The following is a 23,247-nucleotide window of genomic DNA, read 5'->3' as shown; positions in this document are numbered from 1 at the left end:
ATTAAGTCTCATTTCAAATAAATTCAGATTCAATCTAAATTTAGCAATTTCACATTCAGAAAAGTATCCACAAATTCAAAAATGTTTTTCAATCATCAAGTTATAGAACTGGCATGAGTGTGTTTATTAAAGATTTAATGCCAAATTCCTCTCAAATTTTCACCACTTCAGTTCTTGCTGAAATCAATAGGGACCTCATCCTGCAAACATTTATGCATGGGTTGAACTTCATGCACTTAATTTGATTCAGTCTCACATGTATAAAGTTACAGAAACATGCAAGTGTTCACAGGATAAAGGTGTAGAATAGCAACAGGTGTAACTGGGTGTAGAATTTGAATTTGGTTTTGGTTTAGATTTTGAATTTGGCATGATGATAGTTGAATCAGAGGCAAAATGAAAACACTTAAAATTTTATCTGAAATGAAATTTCCTTTGCTCACCCCTCTAATAGCAGTTGGATATGTGTTCATATTTGTTAATACATTTCGTTGGGTTGGGAGATAGGTAGAAATGTGGAAGGCTCATTCTTCCTGTAGTGCACATATGTATGCAGTTTGGGATACTGGAAGTTGGCAAGAAACTCCATTTTAAATGTGGTAGCGTTCACAAAGAACAGTCAGAATACTTGTGCCATACATGATACAGGCCTGATCCAAACCCACTGAAGTTAATGGAAAGAATTCAGGGGGGCTGTGGCTGCTTAAGCCCTTATAACAGGGTTTGCTAATCTGTTCAAACGGGATGTCATATTCAATGCTGAGATTTCTTATATAGCTGGGTGAAAAATACAAATTTGTATTGTTGCAAAGATAGATTGAATAACTTTGACGAGCACTGATATAAAGAGGACAATAGGAAACAGGAAATTGTACAATAGGCACCAACTATATTGTTCCCTGTTAACAGTTGAGACATCTTATAAATTAAAAATTCCTTATTGGAATCCTACTATAGATATTCATATCTTCTGTGGGCATAGGTCTGATATATGACTGTAGTGTATATTCTGCTGGCGCTGTGACTACAAAGTATATGAGAAACAGGAAATCTTAAAAAAAAAAAAAAAAAACTAAACACTAGTTAGTTCAGGCAAGAAATTGCAGAAAAAAAACAAGAACTCAGCAATAATAGTCATAATCAAACATTTGACTGAGAAGCTAAAAGAAACAAGTAATTAATTCACACTGAAGAAAACATAGGCATATGGAAGCAAAGCTTAACAAAAAAAATTGCTATATTTTGCAAGTTTGTATGAGGAATGCTTTCTCTTAGAAATCGTTAGAGTAACATATTCCATTTCCTAAAGTTAGCTGAAGTCTGAAACTTTATCCTAAAAGCTGTTTACTTATGTTCAGGCACACGGAATTCTCAAGGACAAACCTTCCAACTTCTTTTAAAAACATTTAAAAAGTGTTTCAGAGGCCCTCCTACACCTTTAAGTCATCTGGTACAGATCCCATCACATTCAAGTGCTAGACCTATTAGGGCAAAAATCTTCCCTGATGTTATTCCGAAGAATTAAATCAGGGGTGAATTTGACCTATTATCTTTAAATAGTAACATGCAACAAGAAGCAAGCTCAAGCTAGAACTATGAAATCTGAAGTCCAGCACACAGTACTAGCCTTTCAAATCTGAAATTTTTACTTGTATGTTTATGGCAATTGATTTGAGAAGTACAGCCCAGAAATACTTTACAGCCACAGTTCAATAGGATCAATAATATTGTCAAACCGAATTATAAAAGAACCTCATGCAGATTTTCTGGAGAGAATTATTTTTGCTCTCAGCCAAAAATCAAAACCAAAACATTTGATCTAACCATTGAAATGTTTCACTGTGAATTAACCAGCTTCTCAAAAAACATATTCTAGAAAATAATAGTAGTATCAGTTAATACCAGTGGCAAAATAAAGTTTGTGTTAAAGTAAAATAAATAAATGGATTGTGTTTATTAAGAAAAGAGTTTTTTCTCTTTAGTAAGATTTTAAAAACTTGTCTCATTATCAAGTTAGAGAACAGACTGTTTAGCTATTGCTATGTTGTACTGTTCATCTGTGTGTGAGGTAGATATGAGAGGCTGTATGTGGAAGGGGGCTGTGTGGAAAGGGGGCTTGCATGGCTGCAGGTGATGGGAAGATAGCAACAATGGGAGACACTTTATTCTAGAATAAATTGATTTTAGGGAAACAGAATTACCAACATTGTGCAGAAAGACAGATAAAAAGATTATCATCAGTCTTTGTATTTTAAAAAATATGCATTAGGATTGCTGGGCTTGTGAGTTATCCAAACTACAGTACAACATGTAGAAACTTTTAGACTTGTCTGATAAACTGTTCTGTTACAGCTAAATTATAACTTTTAAACCCAACCTATATTTTTTAAATGATTAACCCATTTTGACCTTTCTAGCTCTCTCAATAATAACAGAATAATTTAATTTACTTATATTTTAACTCACATTCTATTTTTTTTAATGCAACGTTCATTCTGGAAAAGATTCATAGGCACCAGAAAGCCTGACCATACATTTATAAAGGAGCGCTGTCATGTGCCTATGTAGTGCTATTGTATGTTTTGGAAAATAAAAATTAACACAGGCACAAAGGGCCCTACTCAGCATTCCTTATTTCCTAGGCGGACAGAGCTCTAATTGACTTCAACAAGAGTCAGTGGTGAGCTTGGCTTATTCAAAGAGAGAGTAAGGAGGTCTGAATAGGATGCAGAAAAAGAAGCTTTGTATAGTACACCTCTACCTCGATATAACGCTGTCCTTGGGAGCCAAAAAATCTTACTGCATTATAGGTGAAACCGCCTTATATTGAACTTGCTTTGATCCACCGGAGTGCGCAGCCCACACCCCCCCGGAGCACTGCTTTACCACGTTGTATCCGAATTCATGTTATATCGGGTCGCGTTATGTTGGGGTCGAGGTGTATAATCACCAGATCATATCCAGTCCTGTGCAGAGGTTGGCAGAGATTGCTTTGCTACTCCTATGGCAAATGCAGGGGGCTTGGCCCTCCAGGCCTGTGACTGTGGCTCCTGTGGATTTCCAGTACTCAGGAAATGATTTTTAGAAGTGCTGAGCACCCACAACCCCACTCAAAGTCAACGGGAGCTGGGGATGCTCTGCACCTCTGAAAATAAACCGTACAAGACCTGGTCCAAAGTTCATTGAGGACCAACGGAAAGGCTCCCATTCACTTCAGTGGACTTTGGATCAGGCTCATGTCGGGCATATCTACATAAAAACACCTGCAGCAGTGAGTCTCAGGGTCCAGGTCTACAGCTGGGCTTGCGGGATTCGCAGTACAGGACTAAAAATAGCCCTGTAGATGTTCCTACTTGGGCTCTGAAACCCAGGAAGGGGGATAAGGTTTATATTTTGCAGTGGAGGGGTAGGGATTTTGTGAGGAGGGCCAATATCCCACACAGCTCATGGGGCCCCCATATTTCCTCCTTAATCAGCCCTGCTCCCCTCATCAGCCATTGTCCTGAACCTCTCTTGGGAGCAGGGAAGCTAATCATACTGAAAGGGGGAAAAGCATAAGTTAAAGTTGACTCTGTCAATATTACCTTAGGCTGCATCTACACAGCTCAGGTAAACACACTGGTGCTAGTTGTAATGTAGCTGGCTCACTAAAGATAGCAGTGAGGGTGCTAGGATGCACTCTTCCACATGGGTTGCACAAGCCTGTCTGCTCTCCCTGGGTACATCCTTGCTTGTGTGGCTGGTGCTGAAGCCGTGTGGCACAGGTACGTCCATGTGAGCTGCAAATCACCCTCTGTGTTTCTCACCCCACGTCTGTTCAGTGTAGCTCCTCTCCAGCAGTGGAATTGGAGGGGAACATGGAGGGCTTTATTTTTAAAACTGCTAAAAGACTTCCTTACATTATTGCTTCTTCCCTTTTAGGCCAGGGATAATGAGACTGGGAAAGCTGCCTTTAGACTGCACATTGGGGTCTCAGAATTAATCAGGGATTTTCTCTAGCCTACTCCTAATACTGTCACGCCAGGGCAGCTCAGACACATTTGAGAGGTATAGCTATACTCATTCTGCCCCTTAATCCCAGCAGAGGCCAGACTTTGTGGCCTGTGAATCCCATAGCCATGCTGCTGCTGCTCATACAAACTTTAATTTTGGGATCTTAAAATTGTCAAGGCTAATATCAGTATTAAAAGAAAAGTAAATCTCTAGCCCTTTTACCAAAGAGATGGTCTTGAACATGTAAATGTGGGGTGGAAAGTTTGTTGTGGTGATTTTTGCTGAAAATCAAGGGTTATTCACAGCTCGCCTACAGTTGCCCAGGGCTTGGCCTTAGGAGCAGTGAAACCCACAGCAGTGGATCCCTAAGCCAATTTGAGATTGGGGGTTGCTACTCAGGCTTCTGCCAATGGATTGCTGCAGGCTCCCTCTTGACCAATGCCTGAAATTGAATCTCTGTTGAGCAGCTGCTGTGGCCAGCATCCATAAGGAAGGGTCTGCTCAATTGTGTGAGAGGCTAGTGTACTGAACATCGGACTGAAAACAAGGAACTCCTGCACTCTAGTCCTAGTCTGACTCTAATTCTCTCCGAGGCTTTGGTCAAGTCACTTATCCATCCTACCTTGGTTTCCCTATTTGTTTTATTCTTTTTCCATCTGGCAAACATTCCTTTTCCCCCACCCTTTGTTTGTAAAATTGATCTGGCTTTTCTTTTTCTATTTTTAAATCTACTTCCTTGTTTGTTTCCTTCCTGCAGCATAAAATGTCAAAGGGCAGCACAGGTCTGGTGGAATGGCATTTATTAGTTTACTCATATTCCCTCTTCTAGCTATGAAACTGCAGCAAGCCTGCTGTTTTTGATCGTTTTTGCCTGTGGCTCTACAGCACTGAACAATTGGCTGTCTTTTTACTTTCAGGCCTCAAACACAATTTCTGTCTTTCAGTACTACTAATTTTGGGGGGGGAAGAGGAATTTTAGATTGGAATAATTGAATGACAGCGGCAAAAAGTGAAATAATTACTTTTAAAATCATAACCAAGAATCAACAAACTGTACCATAATCTGTGTGTGTGTGTGCGCGAGAGAGAGAGATCCTGACATTCCTACAGCCACAAGATACAACCAATACCATACATGCCTACAGCAACAAGCAACTTTTACTTTTTATTCACAGACAAGATCTTTGGGAAATGTAAGTCACTTAACTTTCAGTGTAATGGTAAAAGTTATTTACACACTTGCAATGGACATTATAAAATGAGTGTATGTGTGAGAGCGTTTTTGTTAAATCTTTGTGTTCCCCAGTTAGGAAACTCTTTCTGTTCTTGCACTGAGGAAATTGGTCTGTAGGGAATAAAAGGCATCTCTTTCAAACTATGCAAAATCTAGTGCACACTGCAAGGAAGAGCAGTTCTTCCAAAAACCACTTCATACATTCCCATTGCTGTCTGCTGGAATGACTACAGCATATGCCAATTGGCAACTCTTAACATGCATTTTTGATTCAGTCAGGAGTGAAACAAAGAAAACATTTTTGTAAAGCTGTTTAAAAATTATATGCAAGGGAAACAATTTAAAAAAAATGTGCAGCCATTTTCTTGATGGTGCAGAAATGTCACATCCAATTCAAATGGGCCAATTTTCTCCAACTAGATTTATGTAGCAAGAGCTGCCAGTCAAGCAGAAAGCTAAATAGCAAAGTGTTTCATTTTAATATAACTTTAATTTAATAATCATGCCAAAAATATCCAGACAGGTTTATAAAGCACAAGTTATACTATTTCACTTTCTCTTCCAGTCCCCAGTAGATAAGTACGTTCTTGTACACCACTTTAAACAAGCTGATAACTAGGTATCGGGTTGGATCTGGTTTGGATTTAAAGTCTTCCAGACTTCATTAGGATTCAACTTTTCAACCGTAACCCCTTGTACATCACCCCTCTGTGCACAGTGATGCTCTCTTGTCACAAATTTTATATTTAATTAATGTATGTATTTAAACAAATCTGCCCCACAGCACTGTGTTGGGTGCAGTTTTGTTTCTTCTGGGTTTTTGTAAAACTTCACTGCTATTTCACTGCATATTGCATTATGGAATATTGGCTTCTCCAAAAAGCAAAAGCACGTTGCCGTCATACAGAGGATCAGAAAACATTTTCATTTTCAGCATGGATCAATGGAGAGGAGAGGTATCAACCCTGGAACTCTGATTGCTATAGTCTGTGCACGGCGGGCCCCGATCCCGCCAGCACTTAAAGCATGTGCTTAACTTTACCTATTGAAGTCCAATGGGACTGTTCACTGGATTAAAGTTCAGCATGTATTTATGTGCATTGTGGGATCAGTGGCTAAGTATGCCTCAGGTTACATCCCAGGGAAAGGAAGAGCCTGTATCACTGGATTTTCACGTTCTTTGATTCTTTCACTCAATCTTACTACAGCAATATGCATTTTCAAAACACCGTTCAAAAGATACGCTGTTTCCTCTCGCTTTATAAGGTATTTTATAACATGGAGCAAAGCACTGGTACAGATGAGTACAACACAACATGTTTTCCAAAAGTCACTTGATAGCCACTAGTCCAGTGGTTCAACCAGGGGTACGCATACCCTTGGGGTATGCAGAGGTCTTCCAGGGGGTACATCAACTCATCTAGACATTTGCCTCGTTTTACAACAGGCTACATAAAAAGCACTAGCGAAGGCAGTACAAACTAACATTTCATATAGACAACGACTTGTTTATACAGCTCTATGTACTATACACTGAAATGTAAGTACAATATTTATATTCCAATTGATTTATTTTATAATTATATGGTAAAAATCGGAAAGGAAGCAATTTTTTAGTAATAGTGTGCTGTGACACGTTTGTATTTTTATGTCTGATTTTGTAAGCAAGTAGTTTTTAAGTGAGGTGAAACTTGGGGGTACGCAAGACAAATCAGATTCCTGAAAGGGGGACAGTAGTCTGGAAAGATTGAGAACCACTGCACTAGTCAGCTATGGCCTCACAAAGCTTCAATTTACAGGTCTGTGCAGTCCCTGACTGCCCAGCAGTGAGAGAGGAAGGTCAGAAGAGTCTTCAACCTGGTGGGCTGATCCAACCTGGCTAATAACTACTTTTCAGGGCCTTCAGCGGATACTGATGATAGGCCAAGACAGTCCAGAAGGTAGCGCTGAATTCAGTCTGTGTGTGACAATTTTGAATGCTTTATTAAGTAGCAGCGTTTTCTTCTGGCAAAAATTAGGAGTAGATGAAGCTCCAGGGCTTTGTCACTTTTTTGGCCTTATCGAGACAGGAATTTTTTTCTGATAATAAACTGAGATAAGAAATTAAACTCCTATCGTTATCCCGCATTACCCTCTATGTGAATAATCTTCTTCTGATATGTCTCTGGGGAAGGGGGTTAAACTAAACCAAAAAAGTCACTCTCATACCCAAATAAGAATCTCCATATGAGGAGTCCTATAGTCTGTGATATGCAAGAGATCAGAGTAGATGGTCCCAATGATTCCTTGAAGCCTTAAAATCTATTAATCTATATTGGTTTAATTGTGTAGTGTAGACAAGGCCATTGTTTGAATAGGCATGTAAATGTCTGGATGTTCCTTCAGAGTGTCTCTGAAATATCCAAATGTCTTGGGTATGTGAAGAAAAGCTTTCTCACTAGTAATCCCATGTGACTCAAAGCAGGCCTCAAGGAAAACTTTGTGTGTGGTGCTTATGCTTATAGCCCCAGAGACAGCCTGGAAGCTGAAGGTGAAGAGATGGACAGAAAGGAATAGTTATTTATTTATTTTTAGGTCAATCATACACTTTTAAGCCACAAAGAAGGCTGGGTTCAAGTTTGGGGTGAAGGTTCAAGGACTAATTCTTATTTTAATCAACCCAATTTACCCATCCCTTGAGCATATTCCATGTTGAGAGTTTCTCCTGATGCAAGTCCACCTTGAAGTGAAAGGCTGGCTTTGTGGTCAAAACACACATGTGGGGTCAGGACACCTGGGCTCTATTCCAACTTGGGCAAGAGACTTTTTATGTTACTCTAGTCAAATCACTTAACCTCTCAAATGGGAATAATTAACTCACAGAAGTCTAACTTGTGAGTCTTAATTTATTGCTGTCTAAAGCACTTTGAGATCGGGGAGGAGGGGGCGTATAAAGTACTGTGAACAGTATATGGATATTTTTTGTGTGGTCCCACCTATAGACAGAGAAAAACAGCTCCTGTTAGGCCTGATCCACAGCTCATTAACTTAATGGAGAGACTCCCATTGACTTTAATGGGATTTGAATCAGGCCCATCATGCATAGATAGACTTGTAAAGAAGAGAAGAGCCAGAACAATTTAGCATACAGAAAAAGTAAGCTGTTCTTCTGACTTTCGACCTTCTCTTTTTCTTTCCCTTCTGGTGTCTTCAGATGGTTGACCTTGCAATGGAATTTTTCCTGTGGAGATATTTTCATTTGAAGTTGTTTTTTATCATTTGGAAATATTAAATTACCCTTTTACCCCTTAGCTACAGAGACAGAGTTAGGATGAATAAAAAAAAGACAGATTTCATGTTCAGGATATGAATTTCCAGCATTTTGCCCCTAGGTACTTTGTTCCTGAAATACACTAGTGTTTTCTGAAATTTGCATTTCACCTCTATATGTGGCACAGGTCCCTAGTCAAGAAAGCACTTAAGCATTTGCTTAACATTAAAGATACATTTAAAACATAGAAACAAGTAAAACACAAGTCAATTTATGGAAAAATAATCCATTAACATTAAAGCTAGGCACATACCTAAGTGCTTTCCTGAATAGGGATGATTTCCAGAATCAGGGCCATACATATGATTTAATATTATATAGTACTACCTGTATGGATCTTGTTGGAGTTTATTTGATGGATAATAAAAAATACCTTTGCCCCACTCTGATCTTCTTTCCTGTTGTCTGCCATTTTCAGCTCCTTTCTGTGGTTTGAAAAGTAGATACTTGTTGTTTATTTATTAATTTTTATTTAGTTTGGTAAACCTTACATTAGATTAGTAATTATTAATTAGAATTTCAGATAATTATCCTTTGAAATGACAAATGATAGGAGTCAAATAATACCAGATTCTGTACAGAACAAAAAAAGCTGGGTCAAGAGACAAACATCTCTAATTATCTTTTTACAATTACAAGACTTTATCAATCACCAGGTATTTTGTTTGATTCATTCACTTTTTGAAATGTTTTTCTTTTAAAGCTTTTACAAACTTGCTGCTTCTGTAGGTTTTCTGTGGCTATGACCCCTTACGGCCAATTCCAATTTTTTAATCTGATTTTTTTCTTGATACCTTGAATGTTTTGATTATATTCTTAGACTGTGGTTGGGCTAAACATATTTGAGGGAAAGAAAGCTAAGGCAGAGGTATTAAGAAAATTATTCAGCACGGGAAGATATGTTACTGAAGAAGCAAAGATTTTATTATGGCAGTGGTTCCCAAACTTTAACAGCCCGCGAACCCCTTTCACTAATTTGTGAAATCTTGTGAACCCCCTCCTAAAAATGAATATTTCCAGGGATTTAAGTTTAAATTTCCTCAGTGTGATGGATGCGCTTGCTTTGCTCTGCATAGCTCTTGGAAGTCCGGAACCACTGCTGGCTCCCCCGCTGATGGGGGCGGGGCTCGGGCTGCCAGCCCCAACTGCCCGGCCCCACTCTTCCTGGGGCTTGGGCTGTCTGCCCTGCAACTGGGTCCCACCTGCTGCCTCCAATGCCCAGGGTCCTCTGGCCGCCATTAGTGAATTTTTTCTGGTGAACCCCCTGTAATGTTCCTCGAACCCCACTTTAGGAACCACTGTATGGGGAACCTTTAAAATGGGTTCTGATTTTTAGTATTAAGCAGAGACAATAGAAAGAACTTAGCATTAAAGTAATAATATCTAGCTTTTATACACCACTTTACAAAGGAGAGGTAAGTATCATTATCCCCATTTTACATATGGGAAAACTGAGGCAGAGATAGGTGACATAACTTGCCAAAGGTCACCCAGTAGACCAGTGAATGAACTGGAAATAGAATTTAGGTCTCCTGAGACCTATTCTACTGAGCTCTATTATCTACTAGTTGACACTGCCTCCCTATTTTGTTTTCTTTGAATTTTGTGTGTGTGTTTGTGTGAATGTTAGTGCTTTTGAGAAGCACCCCTGACAGCCATGCTGAAGCTGTATCTTTAGCTGCAGATCAGGTACAGAAGCAGGTACACACCCTTTTCTGCCAATGTACCTATTGCCCAATATACTGTACAGGGTGAGAGGGTAGTTTAGTTTCCATGGCTTATTCTTTCCTTGTCCCCTTAGCAAAGAGTGCTGAGAAGTGTGGGGATTAGTGTGATATACTTGTAGCTGTTGTGTTGTAAACTCCTGCCACTGGGAGCTTGACTGTGACCTCCACCCTAATTGACATAAATTTACTGATTGCTATTCAAATGGTAACTTTTTGTCTCTATTAACCTTGGCTGTATTTGAGACAATGACCTACAGGGAGAAGTCTCTAAATCTCTTGAGCAATCCCTTATTCCATCCGCTTTGTAAAGATCATCTGGAAAAAAGAAAAAAGAAAAAAAAAGACACAGCAGCAATGTTGAGAGTAATTTTATGGTGAACTTGTGGTGAGCTGCTTGTCTCCTTGATGTACTGCTCTTGAAACCACTTTGTGAACTTTGTAGCCCTTCCTGTCATTTTGCTAAGGGGAAATGTTATGTGCAGGGCAGAGGGCAGACCCAATACAAAGCCACAGCTGGATTGGCTGAGAAAGGCCAGCAGGGGGCAGCATCCCCATGGTAGAAATTAAATAGATTTTGTTTTTCAGCTCTTGCTATTCTTTCCTACAAGGCACAGGCTAGAGCTGGAACCAGGAGGATGCAAGAGTGCACCTGTAAAGTGAGCACAGAGGATCAAAACTGGCAAAGGCCGAGAAGGAACATCATGAATTCAGGATTTGAGAAGGCAGCAGTACAGGTTTGGTAATCAGGTTGGGCATGAGTGCTCAGGAGGACAACAGCAGAAATCTGTGATAGGAGCAGCTACCTGATCAGATTTCTGCAACCAAATCATGAAGGGTGTGATTCTGACACCTTTACTCATGGTGAGCAGAGCCTTATACCACATGGGCTGCTAACATGAATAAAGGTGCCTGAATCAGGCCCTCACTGAGTATTCCGCACATTCATGTGGCTTTGGTCTGTATTTCAGAGAGGGAGACTCGTTGTCCCTGCTAATTAAGCTTCTAAATTAAAATGAGGGGGGGGAATTCACACCCTTTGTAGTGCTCTGGGTTCGATCTGTCTGGCTGCAGATGCATGACAACAGTCTTGATGAGGTAAATGAATGCACAGTTAATTTCCATTTTTGTTCGTTTTTGAATGAACGGTACATCCAGCAGAAATTAACAAAACTCCGTCTGAAAGCCCTTATTCTACAATTCTAAATGAACAGGGTCAGCAGCCCTGTCAATGGTACTGGAATAGTCAAAATATTAGTCTCCATACATGCCAAAAAATTTAAACAAGACATCTGGCAATATTACATTTCCCTAGTTGAGGATTTCCCCAGTGTGAGAGACTCCCCAGAAGACATAAAGCTGGCACAGCCAGTACTGTATACCATCTTCCCTGTAGCTCCTGGTGGAGGAGGCATGTTATGGGCATGGAGAAGGCATGGTCAGAGTAGATACTCTAAAGTAGTAAAGTGGCCTAGAATCAGGAACCTGCAACTGGCTCTTTTGTGTGCTCCCCTGGGTGCAGCTGCAAAGGTTGAGATCAGCTGGGATATTCACGGAACAGTCCTTAGATTTAAACAGGGTAGGACATGTTCAGTGGAGAATCCTGGATTGTGGAATTCATTTCTCCTCTTGGTTCAACCAAGGACACATTGGTTGTCTCCCCGACATACTCGCAGCCTCTCTGTTCATACAAAGCTCAGTCATGCATTTAGGCACTGGCCCACACAGAGCCGTACACCCTGTAGGAATTCAGGAGGAACTTACCAGGACAGGGAATGTGCCTTCATTTGTGGTTGTATAGCACTTAGCAAAATGTGGGCAATAATAATAATAGTAATCTTGCTAAAGAGGAACAGAATCCCCCCTCAGAACTCTGGTACCCTGGTGGAGTGTGCTCACTATACACTTCTTTAGAGATGCACCTACCTCCAAAAAGCAAAGGAATTGCATTTGTTTAGCTGCTGCCCAGGGGCACGATGGCCACTTGTGCCCTCCTCTCTGTGTGTACCAGCCAGCAAAGCACCCAGACTCAATCTATTTCTTATGCTTTTGGTGGGAGAGTGAATTAAGTAGAGGAAATTAGTTCAGCTGATCCATTTTTTTTCAAATTTTAAAATTTAATCAAATATTTCAAATTTTGAAAAAAAAAATCTAGGGGAAATATCAGTGAAAATTTCCCAAAATTTCCCTTTGTTTTTCCAATCAACTATACAACTGCTTCAAATTTTTCAAACTTTTCAAACTTTCAAATTTTGAAAAGAAGGCAGGGGAATTCAAAGAATTTTTCAAGAAAAGATTTTCCCCTTTATTTTTTCAACCAGTTCTAGGTTAGAGACTGCTTTTAATGTAATTTTTAAAGTATTATATTACTTTGGATGATTATTCTGCTCTATGTGTTAATTTTTGTATTGTATGTGCACCGAGACTAGAGTATAGTAATTGGCACAAAATATACATCAAATACAGTTAATCCATTAATTTAATACATTGATTTAGCGACTTGCAATGGGAAGCATAAGCCAAGCCACTGCAAGTAGAAATACAAAATAAACCAACATAAAAAGAAACAAAAAAGAAAGAAAAAAAAAACAACCAAATGCTAAATCAAATTAAAATATCTTGCATTCCACCCTGAAAGTTGCTAAACCTGAGAGTAAATAAATGATAAAAAATGTACTATATGATTATTTTTCTATGCTGCCTTCTGTCTGAAAGAATCCAAAAGCACTTTACAGGCTTCATATGCACAGAAATCTCCACTGAAATTGCTGGCATTTTATGGGAAATAAAAAGTATGGCCAGAATAAAGTTGATTAGAAATGTTGCCAAACTTCATTTGGTGTCAGAAGCCTGTTAAATCCTTCCTCTTCTAAGCTTCAGCCCAAGCTAGATTTACATACAAGTTGCAAAGGAAAACAGTTGTACGCAGGTGACAATATCTTACAACAGAAAATAGCATCTGAAATTGTTTATAACAATGTGATATTTCAGACTTTATGGTATCTAAAGAGTTAACCACCGAAGCCCCAATCCTACAAATGGATCCCCACAGGAAGAATCTTGTGCCTAAACCAACCTCTGCTGAAATCAACGGAGCTTGGTGTGGGCAGATCCATGTGCAAATCTGATTGCAGGATGAGGACCCCAGTCTCTATAACCCAGTTATGGCTATGATGAGAGATGAGGGCATTTTTATTATTGGTGTACACAGATCTAGAAATGATGGCATGCCCTTGCACAACAAAATCCCTCACTTCCCCTGCTCTTTTCACCTTAAACAGTATCTCACATTGTCCTTTCCTAAACTGCCTTATGGATACCAACACATCTCACCCACACCCATAGCGTCCCCTTGCCTGCCTACGATGCCCAGGAATAAGGGAGCTTAGAACCGGCAGCCCCTCTGTAACTAATTTACAGGGGCACAGGAAGATATGCGACAGGCGGGGTCGATAAGAGTTCACCCCTCGTTTACATCAGAACACATGCAGAGAAATATCTGATTGCACTAATAGCTTTTATTACTTTTAACATGTACTCACTTAGCCAAACAGGTGAAAGTGATTTGTGCCAGGTTTTTACGAGCCCAAGGGCCAAGCGAGCAAAACGGGTTTTGTGTGACAGGGCCTGGCTTCTCCTGGTTCTCATCCCAGTTTGAAATTTGTGAGAAAATTCAATTTGAGCAAAGCACCCTTTTCAACTCTGAGACAAGCTCGCAGCCACCTGAATCAAAACCAGATGTACTTATCAGGCCTAAAGATAACAAATAGCGGCTTGAGATCCTGTCAGCAGAGGACCACCAGAGCAAGGGCTACAAAACTCGCTTGGCTCATGAAATTCTAGCATGATGCATATTAATGCTCACCAGATCTGGAGTCAGGCCTCTTCTATTTTTTTCTTTAATAAATTCTTCAGAACATCACTGCATTGTAAACTGGTTATTTGAGACTGTTTAAGTAAAACCAAAAGCCCCCACACATCCCGCTAATTCCCCCCACCTCCCTGATCCCACTTTCCCCAGGCTTACAAAGGCAGGTCTTTTAAAGTATGCCCATAGCAGGAGATGGTTTGTTTTGGCAAGAGAGCAGGTGCCTTCCCAAGTTCTGAGATCTGGCGTGTCAGCAATGACCCGAGGCCTTGGGTGGCCGGCTTCACGCTTACACTTCCCTGTGTCAGCTGATATACCTACCACCCACACTCTGAAAGATTCCAGCAAATTCAGAAACTCTTAAAAAAGGGAGCTGACCTTTCTCTCTTTCCTCCTCCCTTTCTCACCAGCCCTTTTCCTCCTGTCCCTTTGGAACAGCCAGGGCATATTATGAATTTCAGGCTTTACTTCTTATAAACAACAAGGCAGGGGATCATTTGAAAACTGGGGCCGTGTAACATTAGCTTCTTTCAGATGACTACAATATGACCATATAAACAAATGATGCCTTAAATCTCTAAAATATTCTTCTCTGTCCTTGTCTAAAGAGAAAAAAAAGATGGGGGGGAGGAGGTTTATTTGGTTATTTTTCAGGCTAATTTTATTTGGTGCCCCCAAACGGAGGGTGTCCATTTCAACACTATCATCGGCTATTCTCCCATTACCTTTTAATCATTCTCTTCTTTCTGCATCAGCCAAACAAAAGCATTAGGGTAGTGGTGTCTAATAAAATTCAAATGTAATCTCTATCCAAAAAAACCCTTAAAAATCTACTCAGAGCTTTTGTTTTTCAAAACTGTTATGAACACAGCACACCCAGCAAATTGCCCAGTTTCTAAACTCTTTTTATTTCATCTTTGATTAAAAAAGAAGAAGAAAGAGCCCATACTGAAGTCTTATAGGGCACGAGTGATGCTGTGTTTGAGTGGGAAATCCAGTATCTTTCATGTGGCCCAGTTCTGATTTGAGATCCATTTGGTCTGATTCTCAGCTAAGGTCCCTGTAAGCCGCTCTGGCAGCATAAAAGAGCTTGAAAGGGAGTGGAAATGGCCTTCCTGCACATGGGGCCTCCCTGGTGAGCACAGAGTTAGTGTAAAGGCTCTATACTGGCTCTCTACCAGCCATTGGTACATGGGGCATGTTGGGGCAGAGTGGGGTGTGTCTGAAGTGCACCGCATTACAGAAATTCTGTGCTTCCCAAGGCCCAACAGGAATCATGGGAAATAGAGTGAGAGTTACAGTGGCCCTGAAGCTGCTCTGACTTACGCTGGGATCCAAACAGGGCCCTGGAAATACCCAAGCAAAGGAAGGGATTAACTGAGAAGCACGTTATTTCAACTGCTAATTAGGAATAGCTAATTCAAGCAGTTGATAGTACCAATCATTGCACTAGAAATATAAAATGTCATTTGATAAGGTTACATAATTATCACTCCTGGCATTTGTGATGCTGAATTGGAATTAACACATTTTCATTTAGTTTCATAACCCCATTTTCTCCTCATTTTATATAGACAAAATAAGTCCCCTGACAATAAATCCCAAGAAACGATAAACGTGTTCCTCACATTTCACCACTAATGATGGCCTCTGGCAGTCTTTAGATAGTGCAGGCCAGATTCTGCTCTCAGTTACTATGCCAACCTCTCACAGTCCATATGGTTGTAGGGGTACAACTGAAAGCAGATTATGGCCCAGTCGGCTTTGCTATAAATGCCTTGGGCAGTGGGTCTCTAGAAGAAACACATAAATATGCCAATCTGTCAAGAAAGGTTGCTATATGCCTGTGTAAGGGAAATTAAGCAAGCAGTATGAGACTGGTGTGATTCAGCAATTTCTTTAACCAGCTACTTGGCTTCCAACTTGACACTATTGCTGTGGTTACTGGAGACAGGGAGTGTAGTTCCCATGATTAGAATCATGGTAAATAAGCCACTTCCTCTTCTAAGCTCTAGTCAACATTTTTCTTTTGCCTTCCTAAGCAGTTGCGGAGGGAATTTGTCCCCTCTGGAGGCGAGAAGAGTTAAACGAACAAAATGCAGGAATTCCACATCCCCTTAACCCATGCTACAGAAAGTCATCGCACTGATGGTAATTTTCTGAAATATGCTAGCAACACTTGGAATCATACCCAGCCTCTGCTTTCTCCCGCCCATCCCTTGCAGTAATGGATGTCACATTCTTCAAACGGTCTCTTCTGAGGAGAGGATGCTGTAAATTGGTCACTGGGCCAGCTGTCATGTGGAAACTTATTTTGTGCTTACATTTCCTTTGTCAATTTCTTTTCCACTAGATTGATTCTTCATGTAGGAATATGCTCAGATTAATGGGTCCGACCTCTATGTTTTGCTATAGATTAGAGATGGGTCTGAAACCAAAACCGCATATCCAACTACCCCCACTTTGCAAGTCATTGTTCAAAATCTGTGATGTGATTAGTCATGTATATTACGTGGGCTGTGTCTGTTTCCTGATTGGATGAGTATAACTCTTAGAAAGAGGCTGCTGCAGAGGAAAGATGGGCCAGTGGCTATGGTGCTAACCTGGGAAATGTTGTTTCAACTCTGTGTTCCATCACAAACTTCCTATGTGATCTTAGACAAGCCACTTAGTCTCTCTGTCCCAGGCCCATAAAGGAACTTAGGTCCCAGAGTTAGATATAAGGGCAATTCGTAAAACCCTACTTGGCTACTGCTCAAATTTTCACTGTAGAAGTCTCCTAGGGATCTATCTTCCTGACTCTAGGCATGCCCACTGTGGCCTCCCCCTAGGCATCCAGACACTTCTCTCATACCTAGGTTCCAGGGTGAGTAAAGCATTCCCCACCCATCTCACTTGCTGGGCCCAATCTGGTAGGTGGGCTAACCATGCCTACCACAGCAAGCCCCATTCAGAATCTGGCAGTAGGATCAGGTGGTGGTTCTGCCCTTATGACTTTTTGACCGAGTGGTTAGAGCACTCATCCAGGATGTGGGAGACCCAGGTTCAATTCTCCCCTCTGCCTGACATGGAGAAAGGTAGGACACCCCTATTCAAATCCTTTCAGGAGAGTTTTTTAGCCACTTAGCTATTGGATATTCTGATGTGGGGCTCATTCAGTCTCTCATGTTGAAGCTACCTCACCAGGTATAAATAAGTAAATAGTCATTGGAGCAGTGGGACTGGGCCCTTTGTCTTCCATGTGTTACAGAGTTATTCTACTCGCTCTGGCCAGCCCACTGACTCTTTATTTATGTATACACAGTTGAACAGCTTTAACATGAGACCCCTACATCAGACTATACCATTGCTCAGTGGTTAGAGCACTCTCCTGTTCAAATTCTTCCCCCCCCCCCCGCCCCCAGCTGAGGGGAGAATTGAATCTATATCGCCCACAACTCAGGTATGTGCTCTAACCACTGGGCTACAAGGGAAGCACTGCCCCAGCTCCTCCTAAAATACCTCAGCCACCTGACTCCTTAAGAGGGTTCCTAGCTGTGGATCACAAGCAAAAATAGGTGCCTACCTGCAGCCCAGACATAGGTGCCTATTGCTGTGAGAGGGGTGGGACTTAGGATATCCTCCCACCAGCAGCTCCCATTGGCCAGGTTAGGCATCTCCCCACCTAGCATAATGGCTTTTGTGGATTGCATTCTTAGGTCCCTAGCTCTTCCCATTCATTGTATCTAGAGTCTAAGCACCCTACTCAGGTTTTGTGGATCCCAGTGTTTTTCTAGGTGCCTAAAAATGAGGTGTTGCAGCATCTAAGTCCCTTTGTGGATGCAGGCCTCTATATGTCTTTCCTGCAATTAAACACCTGCGGCTGGCTTGTGCCAGCTGGCTTGGGCTAAGGGGCTATTTAATTGCAGAGGAGATATTTGGGCTGTGGCTGCAGCCTCAGCTCTGGGACCCTTCCACCTCGCAGGGTCCTAGAGCCCAGGCTTTAGATCAAGCCCAAATATCTACCCCACAATTGTACAGCCCTGTGAGCCCGAGTCAGCTGACACAGGCCAGCCGTGGATGTCTAATAGCAGTGTAGACATTGTGACGGGATTCCTGGGGTACACCCTAGAACTGTGGGACCGCTGTGACCCCTGCACTCTCTGCAGCCTGGGCTGTCTCTCACAATGCCTTGCTAGTGACAAGCAGTAAACCTCTCCAGGTGCTGTGATCGCTCAGCACAACCGCCTGTGGAGCCCCACACCCAGCTATATTGCATGAATGCTCCCAGATCCACTCATGAATCACACAAAGAAAGGCACCAGCCAAATCCCCCACAGCTCCCAGCACTATACCTCAGGAATATACCATCTGCACTGCTCAAGACGAGTAGTACAAATTTATTAATTGGTTCGCCACTCCGTCAATGGAAAGTGGATATACATCAACCTTTGCAAAACCTGAGCAGATTTGCCCCACACTTCATACCAACTCACTGGTAAAGATAAACAGTTAAACAAATTTATTGACTACAAAAGATAGATTTTAAGTGATATTAAATGATACGCAAAAAGTCAGAGTCAGTTACCAAAAGAAATAAAATATAAGCGCACAGTCTAAATTCTCAACCCTATTAGACTGGGCAACATCTAGATTAAGCAGTTTTTCTTACCCCACTTGATATTGAAGTCTATAATAAACAGATTTTACCCTTGAAATCTGGGCCAGTCCCCTCAGTTGGCATCTTCAGAGTGTCCTTATTGCTTGCAGCATAGGTGGGTAAAGGAGAAAGGCCAAGGATGTGATGACTGTGTCTGTTTTATACCCTCAGTCCCATGTGCTTGGAGAGCACAAGTCCAGCCATGTCTGGGGGCATTGCTGTGGCTCCAGGCAAGGTTGAGCAATTCCCCTGGTGTGGCCTCATGCAGGTGAGTCATTGGCTTGTAGCTCCCTTGCTGGACAATGGTTGTTGATAAGTTGTTTGAAACCCCTGCTGTTGGCTCTGGGGAACTAATATCTGGCTGATTCCCCAACTTACAGCATGTTTTAGTGACCATCATACAACACAATTCTCATAACTTCATATGCATTAATGATATACATAGATATAGAAATGACTTTCAGCAGATCATAACCTTTCCCCTGATACCTTACAAGGCATGAGTTATATGTAAGATCACAATTACATAGTATGTCACAGCTATAGCCTGCGTCTCAGTTCCCCATCTGTAAAATGGGGATAATAAAATTTCCCTACCTCACAGGGGTGTTGTGGAAAGTACATTTCATTAGGAAGAGCATTTTTTTTATTAAAGATTGTGAGGCTGTGATGCCACAGTAATGGCAGTCATTTAAATACCTTAGATCAGTGTTTCCCAAAGTGTGGTACACATACCCCTGGTGGTACGTGAAAGGATTTCAAAGGGTACGTGGCCCGTTCACCCAGGCCAGTAGTGGGCTGAGCCGGGCTGGCGGCCAGGACCCCAGACCCGTGGCGGGCTGAGTGGCTCAGCCCGCTGCCAGTCTGGGGTTCTGTCCACCAGCTCCTGCCAGCCGGGATCCCGGCCACTAGCCCTGCTCAACCTGCTGCCGCCCAGGGGTCCCATTCACCCAGGCCAGCAGCGGTCTGAGCTATGCTGGCGGCCGGGACCCCGGGTGGCAAGGGGCCAGCAGCAGGCTGAGCGGGGCCGGTGGCCAGGACCCCAGACCCGCAGCAGGCTGAGCGGCTCAGCCCGCTGCTGGCCCGGGGTTCCGTCTGCTGACTCCTGCCAGTCGGGGTCCCGGCAGCCAGTCCCGCTCAGCCCGCTGCCAGCCGGGGATCCCGTTCACCTAGGCTGGCAACAGGCTAAGCCAGGCTGGCGTCCGGGACCCCAGCTGGCAGCAGTGTGCCAGTAAAAATCGACTGGTGTGCCAACGCAAACCACGCGTGTAGCGTTACCGCGGCTCAGGCAATACACATGCCTTTGTGGCATGCACAGAAGTCATACTGATGGATAAAAGATAAAAGTGAATAACTACTCCTGGCAAGTACATACTTGGTGTGTATTAATATACAAAATTTCTCTCTCTTTTTGTTAAACCCATTTACAATGGATTGCTGGCTAAAAACGGGAAGTTTGAAATGTACAAAAGAAAATTATGAAGGAAATACAAATCTTAGTGATAATTATGCTGAAAAATGCAGTGATATGGCTATATCAGACAATTGTGACGACAAAATTAGTGAACCATGTGAACCATCTGTAAGTTTATTGAACGTATCAGCTGCAAAGAAAATGAAAAAAACCCGCAAATATTTTGGAGAATATCTTAAACTGGGATTTTCGTGGACTGGCGATGAAGTAGAGCCTGTTCCATTATGTGTGATTTGTTACGAGACTCTCACAAATGAAAGTATGAAACCATCCAACCTAAAATGCCATTTTGATAGCAAACAAAGAATATGAGGGGAAAAACCTGTAGAATTCTTCTAAAATAGGCGCAAAGTTCTCCAAAAGTCCCAGAAAACAATTCATAATGTGATGGGAGATGAAAATATGAAAGCTTTGGAAGCTTCATATAGTGTGACATACTTAATTGCAAATTCCAGAGGTGCTGAAGTGATTGGCGAGACATTAGTAAAACCTGCAGCCAAAGTAATGGTGCAAGCGATGATTAGAGACAAGGCTAGCAAAGCTATAAATCGTGTTCCCCTCTCAAATAACACAGTTCATTGTAGAATCACAGATATGGCCGAAAATGTAAAGCAGCAATTATTGTCAAGAGTACAAAGGAGTCGCTACTACGCACTGCAAGCAGATGAATCCACTGATGTTGTGAATTTAGCTAATCTTTTGTTGTTTGTCAGATACGAGCTGAATAATGAAGTCCATAATGATATTTTGTTCTGCCAATCTATGCCAACACATACAACTGGAGAAGCTATTTTTAAAGTTATTGATGACTTTATCAAAAACAGTGACTTGGATTGGAGTCGTTGTGTTGGTATAAGCATGGATGGCGCCAGAGCCATGATTGGTTCGAAGAAAGGAGTTGTTGCACGTATTCAAGCTGTTGCACCAGAAGCAAAATCAACTCATTGTTGCATTCACAGGGAAGCACTCGCCACCCAGAACGTGCAAGCAGATCTAAAGCAAGTACTGGATGAAGCTGTGAAAATAATCAATTTTGTGAAAGGCCGCCCTCTGAACGCCTGGCTGTTTTCTCAGCTTTGTGATGAGATGGGCAGTGATTACACACAACTTCTATTTCACACTGAAGTGCATTGGCTTTCGCGCGGAAAAGTTCTGAGTCACCTGTTTGAGCTACGAGAAGAACTGCAAGTTTTTTTAGATGAAACCTTTAACCTGAGAGACCATATACACGACTGGAAATTGCTATGCAAGCTAGCATATCTTGCAGATATCTTTGCTCATTTAAACAACCTCAATCTATCCTTGCAAGGGAAACTCATATCCATACTCCATGTTCAAGACAAAGTGAGCGCCATGGTCGCAAAATTGAAACTGTGGCATAAACGTCTTAGTCATCGTGAACTGGATTCCTTTCCATCTCTTCATACTTAGTAATAAACTCGACTAATGAACTTGATAGTGATGTGTTGCAAACCATGAAGCAGCATTTGGAAAGCTTGCAGAAAGATCTTTGTAAGTATTTCCCTGAACCGGATGGCACCTTTGAATGGATAAGGAACCCTTTTATCATCAATGTTCAAACATTGCCAAATAACCTCTCTGCTTCAGAAGAACAGCTCTTGGAGCTGGCTTCAGATAGCTTCCTGAAAACAAAATTTGAGCAAAATACACTGACGTCATTTTGGTTGGGGGTTAGCTCTAAATATCCAGCTCTATCGGACAAAACTGTCAAGTATCTTATGCCTTTTCCCACCTTGTATTTGTGCGAGATCGGATTCTCTGCACTTGTTGGCATCAAAACAAAAAACCAAAATCATCGTATTCACATGGAGCCCCATCTTCATCTTAAGATCACAAACATCGAGCTTGATATCCCCTAGATATCTGGTCAAAAGCAGTTCCATCCCTCGCACTGAATAGTTTGGTTTGTACTGAAAATTTTTCAATACCGAAATAGTAAGTATTAAAACTAGTGCTTTCTTCACTAACCTAACCAAACCAGCGTATTTTAATTTCAGAATGATACGAATTCACTATATATATATATATATATATATATATATATACACACACACACATACACAGTTCTACAAGACTGTTGATTCGCTTCTATTATTTTAATTATTTCATTTCTATATGTAACTATAATTTCTATTAAAAGTTTTGTTTCAACTGTAGGTAATATAATTTTGGATTTATTTCTAATAAACATTTAATCCAGAATGAAACAAATTAGGAGTGTGTTATAAAAATGTGGCTACCACACTCCCCCCACAAAATTATCTTCATTGGAGAAGGGGTACGCCGGTAAGACAAATGTCTCAAAAGGGGTACGTAAATGTTGTAAGTTTGGGAAACACTGCCTTAGATAGATAGCGTGAATGACAATATAAAGTTCGTTTTTGTAATGAAATTCATACAAAGCACTATGAAATTCTTTAAATTGGACATGAGTGGCACACAAGGCCTTGTGTAAGAATGTTTGCGACATAAAGTGTTTGTCATATTTTTAAATTTCACACTGATTTTTGTGGAATTCTGCAGACCTTAGCTTTCAAATTTAGTGACAGGGTGCTGATAAAATTATTCATCCCCTTATAGGGGGTTCAACTCTGCAAAGCAACTAAAAATGCATCTTGTGTGTAGAAGAACAGGATTCACCCCGTGGCACCTCCTGCTGGTCGGCCAGGGAATTAGCTCTTCTAGCTGTTAGAGTGCCCTCTGAAGGCCAGTGACCCACTGCTGCTTAGCCTCCGTGTCCCTCCCAGACCTGGTACCCTGTTGTCTGGGGTGCTGCCCCCTGGCAGTAACCCCTCACAGCTCTGGGTCTCCCCCTCCCAAGGGAACCCCCACCCACTATCCCCACTTCACTTCAGTGTTAGGCTACTGCCCAGTCTCTATCTAGCCCCCGTTCACTGGGGCAGACTGCAGTGTAAGCCACTCATCACAGGCAAAGGGGTTTGGACCTGCTGCCTCTGCCTACCCATAGGCTGCCTCCTGCAACC

This window comes from Malaclemys terrapin, chromosome 2 (genome assembly GCF_027887155.1).
Source record: "Malaclemys terrapin pileata isolate rMalTer1 chromosome 2, rMalTer1.hap1, whole genome shotgun sequence".
In the NCBI taxonomy this organism is placed as follows: Eukaryota; Metazoa; Chordata; order Testudines; family Emydidae; genus Malaclemys; species Malaclemys terrapin.
This window is presented reverse-complemented; position numbering follows the sequence as displayed.